Raw genomic sequence first — 14201 nt, 5'->3', positions numbered from 1 at the left:
TGAAGAGCTTTCTGTTTAGACAAAAAAATGTCGTAATCCCACTTCCACGGACAGGCAGCTGAGGCACAGAGACACCTAGCAAGGTGACCAAGGTTGCACTGAAAAGTCTGCAGCAGAACCAGAAACTGCATCCAGAGTTGCCACATCCAGTTTAATGGTTTACCCGCAAGACCACCTTGTCTACACTAGCTCCTTCTGCCACATGAATTAGATGTTTCCCAATAGTTCCGTAGCAGAGTCAGTCCGTGGATGTGTGCAAAAGGTGCTGCTCCCCTACACTGGTGAGCTGGGAGCACGTGGGCCCCTTGCATCTCTGCGTAGCAGAAGCGGTGCTGACTGGCTCCGGCTGCAAAGCAGCACAGTACAGTGTGCATGGCAGCTCCCCTGCGCCGGCTCACAAGCTGGAACACCAAACACCAAACGGTGCTCCTGATGGCATTTGCTACTACTTTTGTCGCAGTGTGAAATAAATGAAAAAAAGCCACTGGCCTCTCCAGACAGCCATAACAAAAAAATGAGAACAAAGCTTCATTTTTTATCCTTGCTGAAATGTTTATTTGAAAGCAGCACGGCAAGGTGGAATAGTTTGATTTGATTAGCAAGTCTAAATGTATTAGCAGCAAGACAGAAACTATATTACAATTAGTGATAATTAGTTGCACTGATTACTTCAGACTGCAATACTGTTTGACAGATGTTTTTCCGTGGTACAGTATTGAAATAAGAGAGTGCTTTACCCTCATGGTGGTTCTTAGTTTTCTTTTTGGTGATACCTTCATCTTGTCATTGTTTGCTAAGGAAGTCTCCACTGTGGCTACTATAATTTGTGGCTTTACAAGTATGAATAGTCTTGTGAAAGTAAAGTTTAAACACAGAAAACACATCTTAGCCGTATGTCATCTCCTGTTGATGCTCAGCAGCCCTAGGGAAGGCCTCTCGTTCTCCATGGAAAAGGTTACAACCTGTCCCATCATCTCCCCCTATCATCAGCCTTGTCCTTAAAGTCTGATCCCAAGCCCATTAAATGCTGCCAGAGTCTCTCCTTTGACTGCAGAAGACTTTGGATCAGACGCCTGCAGGGAGAGATGAGCTTCGCCTGCCCATCCGCTCAGCCCTCGGCCTCTGCAAAACACAGTGGGGATGGCTGATGGTTGTTGGGATTAGTGGCAAAACGATGCTTCTCAGGGTAGGATTAGCTAGAGTAAAGCCCGTGGGGAGACAGCATCCCGCAGCAAGGAGATGACCTGCTCCATTGGCTAGCTCAGGCCTACCTGCACAGAGAAACGTGTCCACCAAATTGCCGTTTTTAGATTGAGTAGGACGAGGGGAGGAGAGTGAGCATTGGAGAACTATCATTTGTGTGTCTATAAACCACCACGTATTCACTGCTTTGTTAGGTATGAGATTATGAAGCGTTGCCATAAATTACAGATACCATCCCGAAAAGAATCACTTTTCATATTCAATGTCTTCTGACTGTATCAAACAGTGCCTATGAATCCTATGATACAATTGTATTCTCTGGTTTTCAGGAACTATATAGAGCAAACCCCTCTAGTTCAGCCTCACGGTGATAAACGCATTAGGCTATGACAATCATTCTCTTCCCTAGGAATAAGGTGATACAATTTTGGATGTCTTGCTTTTGGTGTATGAGCAATAATCCCATTATCAGTCATCCAGAATAAGCTGAATTATGATATATATTAATATAGACCTGTGCACTGTCTGTGAGCTGTTTGGGGACAGATAAGCTAGAAGTATGAATTCATACAAGCCAAATGTTTTGGAGGTTCTCCTAAGCATGTATCTTGTGTTATTATACATGTGTTTTGCTTGTTGTTTCAAAACAGACGCTACAATCTACTTCTATCAACTGGCAGACATGATAGGTCATGGCAAAAGAGGTTACTTAAATGTGTAGCACACTTCCTTAAGCAGTCTAGTAGCAAAAGCCAGAGGCTGAACATCTGGAATTGCCCATGAAAAACATTTGAAGATGCCTGGACACATAGCTCTGTAAGAAAGGTCTTGGTTGCTAATACTGTATGACCAGTCACTTCATGCCTATCAACTTCTTTAGAAATGTGTGTGTGTTTCCAGCCAGGTGAAGTTATGAGAGTCAAATACTAAGTAGAAAAAATAAAGTTTAGGCACCGTCTTGTCATTCTGGAGCTGAGATGTTTATGATCTGTACCAATGTGAAGTTGTATTTCAGACCATTTCATTTGGCAGATCACCTATTTGTTTTGACTACTCTGATAACATGGAGCCTTGAAGGATTTTTCTGTGTTGTGATGTACCTGAGATCAGGCTGAGTGACTTGCACCTTGTGCAGCTCTCCTGGTCAGTTGTTAGGTTGCGGTGTAAAATCAGGGTAACTGTACAGTAAGGGAGTATCAGCTAACTTATGTCGTCAAGAAGGGTTAAGAGAGATTTGCTTGCTGAGTTTGTTCTCCAGTGGTGGGATCTTGCCTTCCTGTAAAGCTCTGAGCACCCTCAGCTCTTGTGGACTTCTCCGTCCAGGGAGCGTTTCTCATGTGGCTTTGCAGCTGTAGTGAACAGGAACTGCACAGTATCTCCCTAAATAGTATATAAGCCTTCCCACATGTGCACAGTGCAAACGGAACAATACTTTTCTCCAGCTCGAGTCTTACGTGTTTATAGTTAGCTGGTCATTGTAATGAGTTGGAAACCATCTGTGAATGCATGGGTTCCTTGGACCGTTAGTGTGCAAGCTACAGCATCGTGACAGTGGCACATAGAAAATTTCCTTTACTGGAATTATAGAAGGTGGCATGTTTATTAATCAGCTGAAACAGGAAGTTTAAATGAAGGAGAAAAGGAGAGGAGATGTGAATCATGTTAAGAGGAGCTTAAAATATGGAAAAATTGGATTTGCAGAATCAAAGATAACTTAGAATGAGGCATGAGAATAGACATAAGGTAACCTTCTGGCTGTCTTGCTGTGTCTGTCTTGATTTTGGCAGTGCACCTGCATAGACCATTAAATTGATTGTCTCAGGATATATGCTTCAGATGGAGTAAACTACCTGATATTAATTTAAGAAGAGGTGATAATGGTGTCATGCTGACAGTGTACATTTGTAGCTATCAGCCCTGGCAACTGTTTCTTTGAAAGCTCTGAAATACAAGATCATGAATTTTCATTAATGAAAAAGAAATGTGAAATTAGAGACAGCCCTAAAAATTTAAATTAGGGACAGCCTCACATCAAGCAATTAAAGATTGTGGTTTTTTAGAAACATTATTTGGATTCTTCTGTTGATCAGAATATTGTGTTGAGGGCCTGCCATGGCCTGATGTAATCATTCCAGAAAATGGGTGCAAAGCATGCAGAAACAAAATCAGCTCAGAGCCCAATTTCACAATTACAGCTTTTCTCAGTTACTTGGCCAAACGAGAGTCCCTCGGCCCAGGACAATATCTTAAAAATCAAAGTCTGAAGCTGGTTTTGGGTTTCATGCCTTGATTATGTGTATCAATTTTTGTATTATGTATATGTATGCATGTATATACACATACACATGTATATGTGTATATGTATGTAATCTCAACATGAGTATAAAGCTTAGAGTCACTGCAAATTTCTGAATCTTTAAATGTGACTTATGGAACCTCTTAATGCAATTCTCCTTAAAAATGAGGCCCCAATTGAGTTATTTGAAAATATATAATTTTTAAAATAAAAGCTTTTTTCTGTGTCCCCAGTGATGCTTCTAAGAACCTTTTGCCAAAGGGAAGCAAATGGCTATGAGCATAGCCACCCCAGATAGCTACTGCCTGAGACAACTAATCAAAAGCAAAACTCTGAACCCATCTAGACCCAAACTGCTGTCGAATGTACAATGAAGCTTACTGAAAAAAAATGCAGGGAATGATTTTTCCTTTGCTAGAGTAGTTCAGCTGGAGCAGAGTTACTCAGCATTTGTAGCCATAATAGATAAAGTAATTTCACTGGTGTTTGAAGCTGATAATGTTCCTTTAAGTACAGTGTTACAGGTCATACAGTCTTTTATACAGCTGGTCACCCTCCATAAATCTGTTTTTAAAAATCATTTGGCAGTTGTGGAATATATGACAAGTGTCTTATTAGATCTAATCTTTATATAAAACATAGTTAGTGGTGCTCACTTTACAATACTTGCCCTGTTAAATTTCAATTACTATCATAGTTAGGAAACACTGATTTAAACCAGCCTGCAAGGTGGAATGGAGTCGTGTCTTGGATTTAAAAGAACCATTTTTCTTTCTCTTCTGCTTCCTAGCAATGTTTGATCCACAGTGTCCTATGCTGGGTCACACTAGGTGATACCACACACTGCATGACCAGGCATAAGCTGATGCAACCAGGTGCAATATGGTGTTTGTGCGGAGCCATATTGCAAGACTGAATGAGCCATACATTCAGGTTTGACTATCTGTTTGCAAAAAAATAGAAATCTAGAAGTGTCTGAAGTTAGCTGGTAGCGGACATTTGTTTCAGTTCATGGATAAGGAATATTGCCCTAGCGAGTATCTTCTAGAGCGAGCTACTGCTTTGCTCAGGATTATGAATCCAAAGTCATTGGAGATCATGCAAAATGTAGCTTTGTGATGCTTGTTATACATTATACTGGAGAAGTTTCTTTCTGGGAGTTGTGTGCTGGAAACTTTTGCCAGCTCCTTCTTTTTCTAGGACAACAAATCTTCTGGCTTGCTTTCCCAGCACAGTGCAGTAACATAAAGCATCTCTGGCTTCAATTTCCTCCCAAACCTCTTCAACTTTAATCTCGCAGCCTCCTGCCCTCTCTCGCACTGTTTCCCAGTTATCAAGCAAGTGCAGGGGGTCACTTGGCTTTTCAGGATTTGATTAGCGCCATTGTTATGAATCATTCAGTTTGTTTGGTACCCGCAAAAGTGATCTGAGTAGCAATTTGCAAAATCTGATTTAGGATTTAACATCACATAAAAAAATTAATTAGTGCCACTCTTGAGGGCTCTCAACTTTGTACTTTCATACTGATGAGCTTAGTGCTGGCAAAAACCAAGATATAAACAATCAAGCAAAATCAAGTGCCTGTTCGTGTGCTACAGCGCCTATATTCCCTTTTAGGCGCCCAGTGCTGCAGTGCGTAAGTCTCTTCCTCTTCTGTTTAAATCTGACTATCTTATTCTGTGTACGTCCCTTGTCTGGAGAGTGAGTCCCTCAAAATGGAAGCTGTAGTAACATGCTGCTATTAATAATGATAGGTGTTGCACAGGCAATCACATGTCCATCATTTCTCTGTGGATATAGCTTTCTGTAATCCTACTATAAATTAATTCACAGGGCATTCTGCTGCCTTTCTTCTGTAAGAATCTGAAACTGCAAAATCCATCTCGCTTACGACCAAAGCTTAGTTAATGGCAGGGGCCAAATTTACCTCTGGTGTAAGTCAGTGGATTTAATGTAGACATAAATTTGACACAAAGCCTTTCCAAGACATTAGTATTTGAACAATGATACAAGACCTTTGCGTGTTTAAGATAGTTTTTGCTCTGCTTTCATTAAAGAAGAAGTTGTAAGAGTGACAGGTCACTCACTGAAGTCACTGTTTCTCTTCTCCTTTTCGGGGATGACAGCACTTTGCTGGTGGCCGCTGTTTGCTGGATGTGCTTAAGTTGCAACTCAGATTTTAATTGTCGTTAAGTTAGACAGCCACAAGATCATTTGCAGCCCTGTGTGTGGGGCTCCCTCTGTTTCGCATGGTGTTTGTTGTGCCCCTTTTCATTCAGTCGCCCATCAGGTTGGCATCTGCTGAGCAGCCCTCTGATCTTGGCCCATGTTGGTCAGCTGGTTGCTCCGTGCTGCCACGAGACATTGCCTGCACAGCGTGCATCAAGCCCTGTGCCAGTCTTTCTCCTTGTCAGCGTTATGCAAATCCTCCGTGCCGATGTTAATGCCAGTTTGGTTTTTATAGCCTGGTGACAGCAACAGCCCTCAATATTAAATACAAATATACGTACACAGTTACGGCAATGATTACTCTAGATGTTCAGCTAGTCATAATATTTGCACTTGGTGTGATAAGGAGCTTTGAATGATAATAGCACTATAGTAGGAGCTTGTTAAAGTGACAGTAACCCCAGTGTCATTATTGAGTGGTGCACTTCTGCTTGCTTTCCTGCAGCTTTCTCATAGACTGTCCTTCTCCGTTTGCATGCGTGTAACACACAGAAAGAGAAACTAGGCTAGTTAGGCTTGAGAATGGTATGCGAAGAGCTCCAAACTTCTTCCAGAGTTTGATCTGCTGTAAGACTTTGGAGTGATCTTAATGTTAGGAATCTGTTTCTGCTTAAGTCTTGTTTCATTCAGATAAGCCAATCCTGACCCCAACAGATGCTGTTTATGCTGGGTTTATGTGGTAATAGAAAAAAAGGGTCCCAGCCTCCATCCAGCTTCTTTAAATAGTACCAGCTGCAAAAGGGAGCAACCCCAAACCCCCTGTGCCTTTTTCTAAATGCAGCCGTGAAGTATAGTTCATGCACTCATACAGGCTCCTGTTCTGGGCGCTCCTGAGGTCCCCCACCACGTTGGGGTCAATAAGGCACACGGCACTTTCTACTGATGCATGAGCAGAGGCAAGCTGCCAGAACTTGCTATCAGAGTCAGTCCATGGGTCTCACTGCACAGGATGTTATTCAGTAACCTCATGCGAACAATGCCCCGCTTCTGAAAGCCCCGCTGCCCCTAAGCACGTACTAGCCAGAGTCATCTTCACAGACTTTGGGTTCTTGTAGGCCTCCACAACACTTGATGCCGTGTTAATACAGGTTTAGCCTTATGCATTTGCACTGTTAGACAAAACAAATGTGTGTCGGCACATGAATCCCCTCCTCACGTGGTTTTGTGTGTGGGTATAAAACTTGCTCCATGCTGTCCTTGGGGAGGAGTTAGCTTACAATAGTGTCTCATGCCCCTGGGATTTTGGAAGAGGATGAAAAATCAGTGACTAAAATATTTTAAAAGTAATGCTATTGCATCTGGCTGTTGCCCACAACATGGGGTGGCAGTGAACAAGATCTACAGAAGCAGTGAATTTTGGGATCCTCAGCTTTTGCATGCAGGTGTCCTGCCATCTAGCTGAGTCAGTTCGGTGGGCTGGAAGGACCTCAACGCTGGGCTACGGAGGGTGGCGTGCATGTAGTTTGGGGGCAGACGAGCTGGGGGAGGCTCGAGGGCTACAGACTGGCTGGGCAGTGGGCCCTCACTGCGGCACGAGCCAGATATCATAAACATTTTTTGTGCGTCCAGTCTGGAAAGGGAAGATACTTGGCAGCTTGTAAAAGTCAGACCCTTTAATCTATGTCAATCCGATACCCAAAATGAAGGCCCAGTGGGTAGCCCTCTATTGTTGTGTATGGATTTTGCCCCATCTAGCTCTTTGCTTGGTGGCCCGTACAAGGCTTTCATGTATTTATTGCATGTAACAAGTCCACGTAAGAAGAGCCAAATGAGGTCCGACCGAAGATCTGTCTGGTCAAGCTTCTGCATGTGGTCATGATCAGTGGTGGCTGTGTAGACAGAGCTCCCTGAAAAAAGAGTTTAGATATGTTCCTGGAAAATGTAAATAACAACAGCAACAGTAATGTATTTCTATATGTAAAGGAAAATCTGATAACTGAATACTATTGAATTATTTTTTTAAAATATCCAAGAGCATTTTCAGCTGATATCAAAAAGACCTCACCTGTAAATAGCAGGTGCTTTTGAATTCGCCCCTAATGGGATCCCTCTCCAGGAGAGCTCCCCGGTGCTGAGCAGGGATGCCCTCCCCATGCATTATGAGAGCCCCCGGAGCACCCAAGCTATTCGCCAGGTACTGTACCCCTGTGGCCCCACCGTGGCAGTGGCCTCGCTCGTGCCATTAAATACAAGAGGGATGCAGGAATCAGAAGTAACTGACTTTATGGCAGAACAAACACTAATGAAAAAAAAATCTAGTGATTTCAAATGGGTTTCTTGTTAAAGCTGATGTGCTACAGGTAATAATCACATTTGAAGCAGGCTGTATTGGCAGATAATGTGCCTTTAATGCCATTTTATGACTTTGCCTTCTTTTCATCGTGAATAACTGAGATTAGAGTCCATTATTTGCCCAGGAAGCCCACAAAAGTCCCTACCTAAATGCAGTTACCTAAATATCCTCATCCAGAAGACAGGAGTTGCTTCTTTGAAGCCATTTTGCTGAGCACTTAATGTGTATTTTAATTCCAGTCCTTCTGTGTTTAATATGCAGAACTGCAGTCTCCATATATATTATACATATGCTTCTTCTAAAAGATTGGAACAGCTTTTTTTTAATTGAGTTTCAATTTTGTTTTACGTTTGCAAAATTAATGGGCACTAGACAATTCATTTATGTAAAAAAAGAATGCGTGAGGGTTTTGGACAATTCATCAAAAGGCAGAATATTCTGGTTTGAGACTATCATTTGCATATTTTGTTGTGAAATTTGAAAAACATGGAGCAATTGAACTCTGAACCAGCAGATATTTCTTTTTCTAGGGTAAATTGAAAAGAAACACTGACATGATATATATTTTATAGTCCCTTTACTATCTTGAGTGCATGTGTGCAGCTACTTAACTAATGCTAAAGGTTGTGGATGTCTATTAAATGTTACAAAGTTCAGTGTGTTCATGTGCATTAATTACATTAGTATTTTGCAGTTCAAGTTTATATATGCTCTAATCTTGTGCATATTTCCAAAACAATAAAACATTGTAGGGTTGTTGTAATTATCCCAGAAATAACCATTAGCATATACAGATATAAAGTTAAAAGATTAAAGTTTAGAGGTATATCAAGCATGCTTTAATATGGAATTGCAACTTTTAGCCATATAGATGTTTTTAACTCTGCATTTGAGCAGTGTCTGGCCTTAATCACACTACTGTAACTATTGCACTTCACTGCAGCACTAGCTTTGATAAATCTGATTTTTTTCAAAACATAGGAGGGCTTTTGTCCTTTGTTTATTTTTGTGTTTGTTTGTGCTGTCTCTTCAGGATAGAGGAAGGTGATTTGATCTTGAGACATGCAATAGTATTGGATGTAGTATTTAAACACAAATAATGGGAACATAAAATTGTTACTTCTTAAGTGTTGTGGCAATTCCTGTGAACCTTGGTCATTTTCCTGGGCTTCACACAAATGCAGAACAAAAATGATGGTTCCAGTCCCAAGATCTTACAGTCTATATTACCTAAATTTATAATAAAAACTAGCACATGGTATTATTCATGACCTGAAATAGTACAACAAGCTACTTTTATAATGAAGTGACTTTCGGACAAGTGCAACAATACATTTTTACATGAATAACAGAATGAAGTTTAAATTAAAAAAAAATGACTGTGTGCTTTTGCAGGTGTGAAGATACCAGTACTGAAACTCCAATAAAGGCTTAGGTATTTGGGTATCTTTTGTCAAGGAGTAGTAGCTTGTCATGAAAACCCTGAATGGTAATTGCACTCTGAGTTTTTGTCATGCTACCTTTCCATTGGGAAAGAGCTTGTAGCCAGTCTGTATTACAGAAAGCTCTAGCTGGATAAGCGTAGTTGAAACTGTGTGTTTTAGCAAGCAGAGATTAACATAAAAAACTTTTTCTGAGCACAATTTTCAGTAATGCATTTCTTGAGTATATTAACAGTAGTTTAAAAGTGGTGCTTCACAGGCCACATGAGATTCAAAGCTTGGGGAAGCCAACCCTATCGAGTCCAGAGGTTTTGGGTTCTTACGTTCAGCCTCATCACGTCTCTCACTTGGAGAAGGGACTCACAGTACTGCCTCTGCTTTCACTGTCCCGTGCGGGCAGCCCTGGCACCGCACTTGTGTGCAGCGGCACACCGCAGCCAGTCCCCAGCTCTGGGCTCATCACTGCCAGAGGCACGTTGGTCAGGTCCATGCATTGCTGGTCACCTGGCTGCGATGAGAGGGCCTGCAGCTGAGGAGAGGCTGAGGCACAAAGGCTGCTGGAAAACCACAGCCTGTCAGATACGCTTCTCTATTGGGATTGCTTCTCCTGGCACAGCGTTGTTCTCACGTGGAGTGAGACAACATCTAGGAGGTCTACATACTGGTACTCTCTTATACTAGTGAGCGTAGAATATGAATTTCTTGATAAGAAATAATAGTGAAGATGCAAATTTTGAAATCTGCATGATTGACCCTTCTCGTGTGGCCCTATGTGCTGAAAGAAAAAGTACTTAGTTGTTCAAAAGGGTGCTGAAATCCAAGGATGATGCTAAGCACTAAGTTCCTGAGAGCATTTTGTGGTACTGCTCCATGCCCACTGTGGTCAGAGCCCTGGGCTTTCAGGTGGATACCAGGATACAGAGCTGGAGAGCGAGAGGAGTTGGAATATCCCAAGAGATTTTGGGAGCTGTGGCTTCCTTGGGGAGGTGACAGGAAAGTCGAGATAAGCTAGGAAACTATCTAGTATCACCAACATTTTTCAGAGAGGCTGCAACTCCCAACAGCCCTTGAAGATCTGTTGCTCTTTGTCTACTGCTGCCTTTGTGGTAATCTTTTGGTTATTTCTGACAACTGTACATTGTCAGTCCAGTGATAGTAGTCTATATCTTTAATTGTTGCAACACCTCTCTCAGTACAGAACATTCACACTAAGTTTTCAATGGCATATTATTGTATAAGTGAAAAAGGAGGATGTACATCTTGTTTTTGAGGTAATTATTTTTATGATGGGACAGCAAGGAGAGAGATGTGTAAGTTGTGTGGGTAGGTTAGGCTTAACTAGCCACCTGATGGGGGATGTTTGTGGATGGTTGCTGTGGAATAAGTGGTGGGGTGAAACTCCTTGGTAAAAGGACATGGCGTCTGGTCTCCTCTGGGGTCTCGAAGACCCAGGGTGTGCTGATGGCCAGCGCTGTGGCCCAGGCATGGCTCCTTAGCCCCTCTGCGTCCAGACACTGGCGAGACAAGGCACAGTGCTCCTCTGCTGGCTGTTTACATGCCTGCCAGGGAGCCACGGAGTGACCACGCACGGGAGGGGACAGTTGAATATATGTGGCTCTGTGGTACTTCCTAAATTATAAGCAAGCACAAACCAAAGAAGATATTTTATTTATCCTTTGTGAATAGCAAACAGATGTAGGTATTTAGGGATTGAGTTTGGACTGGTGGTCTACAACCTGCTTTTAACAGTGACCAGCACCTGGCGGTTCAGAGGGTGGTCCTGCCACCCCTGATGGGATGGTTCATCCTCAGTCTTGTTGGGGTTCAGCGTTGTGTCCTGAGCTCCAGCACTGACATGACTTCCAAAGCAAGACCCTGCAGTGGGCATTTTTATTATATGAACAGCTATTGAAAACTTGCTAAATGTTACTTGGTATCATGTGATAGTAAATTTCAGAGGTTCACTGATAGGGGAAAACCAAAAAAAAAAAAAGCTTTGTGTGTTATTTTGAAGTCAGTTGTCTTTAGATTTCGTTGAATAACCTCTTAATCTGTTAGAAACCGGATAATTAGAAGATCCTGATGTCCTTACACCAGAAGGGCCATGCTCAAACTCTGTGAGCAAAGCTCATGTTTATCTTTGGCCTGAGCTCTACAAAGCGTGAGTGAGTATTTGAAGTAAATAAATGGCAGAGCTTGCAGTGACTTCAGGGGCTCTTTGGGGTGAGATAATGCCACAAGCAAAGCGCTGACCAGTCTAACCCCATGACTGCTTACTGGAACTTCCTGTCTCCTGTCTGTCACTGCAAGCATATCATGTCATGTCTCTGGGCCTCAGTTTCCCTGTAAGTTGAGGAGGGTCGAACCATCCTTTAATGTGAGAATTAATGTGCAAATGCTTTGGGTACATGCATGGAAAAGGCAGCCATGTACTTTCCACACAAGTTATTGCATGCACTATTTTCTTTCTGAATATGGGAGATACGAGGTGCATCACAATTTTTTGCAGCCAGACCTTCTCTGGGGCTAGCAGAAGCAAAGCAGTGAATGCCATTTTTTATACAAAACAAGAGAAATGAAGGCTGAATGATAATATGTTATAAGCAGGGACTCTAGCTGCACCCATTGAAATCTATTGATTGAAGGGGGCACGAGCTCAGCCCGCTTATGCTTTTGTTAATGCTACCGACAGTTCAGTGTGAGTGGAGAATGGCTTGTTATTATGTTTGGAAGTATTATTGATTATTGTCATTTTCGGTATGGATTATCTCACCACTTGGAAAAAAATTGTGCTGAGACTCCTCAGCAGTGCAGCCTGGGGCCTCCTTGGCCTGCCTTTCTGCTGTTGCAGCAAAGATGAAGCTGCTGCATATGATCAGATGAAGTCCCATCAGCCATGTGGGCTGGGCTTTTGGTTTAATGATGCCGGCTGCGCTCTCCTCTGCCTGCCTGGGATCGTGGTGCATTGGCTGCCGTTCGAGGGAGGAGCCACCCGTTTCCTTTCTGAAATGCTCTCTGATATAAATTTTGGAAGGAGACGGGGGCTAAATCCTTGCATCTCAGATGGACAGTCAAGATTAATGGTAGTTATTCGTCAGCTGATAACCTCTGAAAAGAAAACATGTTTGTCACCCACCCTTACAATCAATGCTATATAAAGCCCTGCGTATAATGACTTGGAACAAATGAGAATATCCATGATGTAAGCTAACAGGACTGAGGTGCAAAACACACACAGCTCCTCTGAAAACTTTCCCTAATCCATCTGATGGATTCAGTAATCACCATCCATCTGTAAGAGCAGACACTAAACTAGCATTAAACAGCTGCAAAGCTGCTGTGTTTCAAAGGGCAGCAGTGCTGACCGCTCACGTATTCGTAGGATCTGTACATGAGGCTATATAGGAATAGATGCTGGAGTAAAGGAAAGGTGTACTTTAAAAATAATGGCAATGCCTGAGTCTCTCTTCAGTTGTGGGGACATGGCTCATAAGGAAATTTTGGGGGTGGCTGTTTCAGAGGAGGGCACCCATATGGTCACTGTGGAGGTCACTGCGCCTGGACCGGCACGCTGGGACAGTATAACTGCCTGAGTAAAGGCTTTGGAGAGAGGGAGTCATAGAGAGAGCTCTTAAAGGCGTTTCAGAGACTGGGCAGCAGCATTCGCTTGTCTGTGGAGTTCAAAGAAAAAAAAGTTCTGGGGAAGAAAAAAATTCCTCAGATGACTAGGATTTCTTCCTAGCCTTTTGCGGCAAGGGCGTTTTACTGAAGTACTGCTGAGTCTGGAATTTTTGCCTAATGGAAGTTTCTTTGAACCTAAGAAGACAAAGTGTTTCCAGTGAATCTCAAGAAAGACAAAAGTATGCTGTATTTTCCTCTTGGTCAACTTCTGCTAGAGCTTACGGTTTTGGTTTTTCCGCCATTTCTGTTTTCATTAGTTCGGAGCATCTCATTCCACAGTGGATTTTCTTTTTTCTTTTTGGAAGAACAAAGACCCCCTTTGACCTGGATTTGGATGCATCTGTGACAGCCTACTTCACTGGCTGCCAGCTGAGCATAGTGCATTTAATTGATGAAATAATAATGATGAACCGTGCCTGAACTTGCTTTGACGACCACTTGAAGCAGAAGCCGTAGTAAATCAGGCCAGCGCGGCGGCACCCTGGCGGTCACAGTCCATCCTCGGGCTCGGTGCGTGGAGGGCATCCGCTAAGTGCTGCGCGCGGGGTCCTGAGCGTGTCCCCACAGGCGTGCTTCATTCCCATCCACAAACTCACCTCTCCTTCCTTTGATTAAAAGCTAAGTGAAAAGAATCTGTAACTCTTTTTTTTTTTTTTTTTAAGAGCAACATTTTTATGCATCCTCTTAACTGCCCACTGCATTAAGCTGATTAAAACAGAGAGCTTTCCCTCCTGAAACTATCCTAATGTAGAGACAGGCTAGGGTAGTACTGCTAAATAGATACAGTGGCAAGGCAATATATCTGCCTTGGTAGCAGTTCTTTAGTGTGATTACTGCCCCGTGTTCCCTCCAGCAGCCCGAGCCTGCATGCCATTAGCTTCCAAAATAGGACTTTCACTGACAACTGGGGCTCTAACCCTGCACTTCTTACATGGGGAAGCCATAAAAGTCTCAGCAAACTTTGTATAGAGACTCCCAGCCTTTTTTTTTTTTTTTTTTTGGTACATTCTTAAAGATCACTGGAACATAGGAGTTGTTTGTTGCTGTAATTTTTTAA

The 14201-nt window shown here is 42.6% G+C and overlaps 1 protein-coding gene across 3 annotated transcripts in view; it reads left to right on the top strand.

Moving 5' to 3' along the window:
- Window positions 1-14201, top strand: part of PHF21B (PHD finger protein 21B) — a 161664-nt gene that overhangs the window by 25939 nt on the left and 121524 nt on the right. The gene's annotated exons all lie outside the window — the stretch shown is intronic.

The sequence above is a fragment of the Dromaius novaehollandiae genome, chromosome 1, assembly GCF_036370855.1.
Source record: "Dromaius novaehollandiae isolate bDroNov1 chromosome 1, bDroNov1.hap1, whole genome shotgun sequence".
NCBI lineage: Eukaryota > Metazoa > Chordata > Aves > Casuariiformes > Dromaiidae > Dromaius > Dromaius novaehollandiae.
The sequence above is the reverse complement of the archived record's forward strand: the minus strand, read 5'-3'. Positions and strand labels throughout refer to the sequence as shown.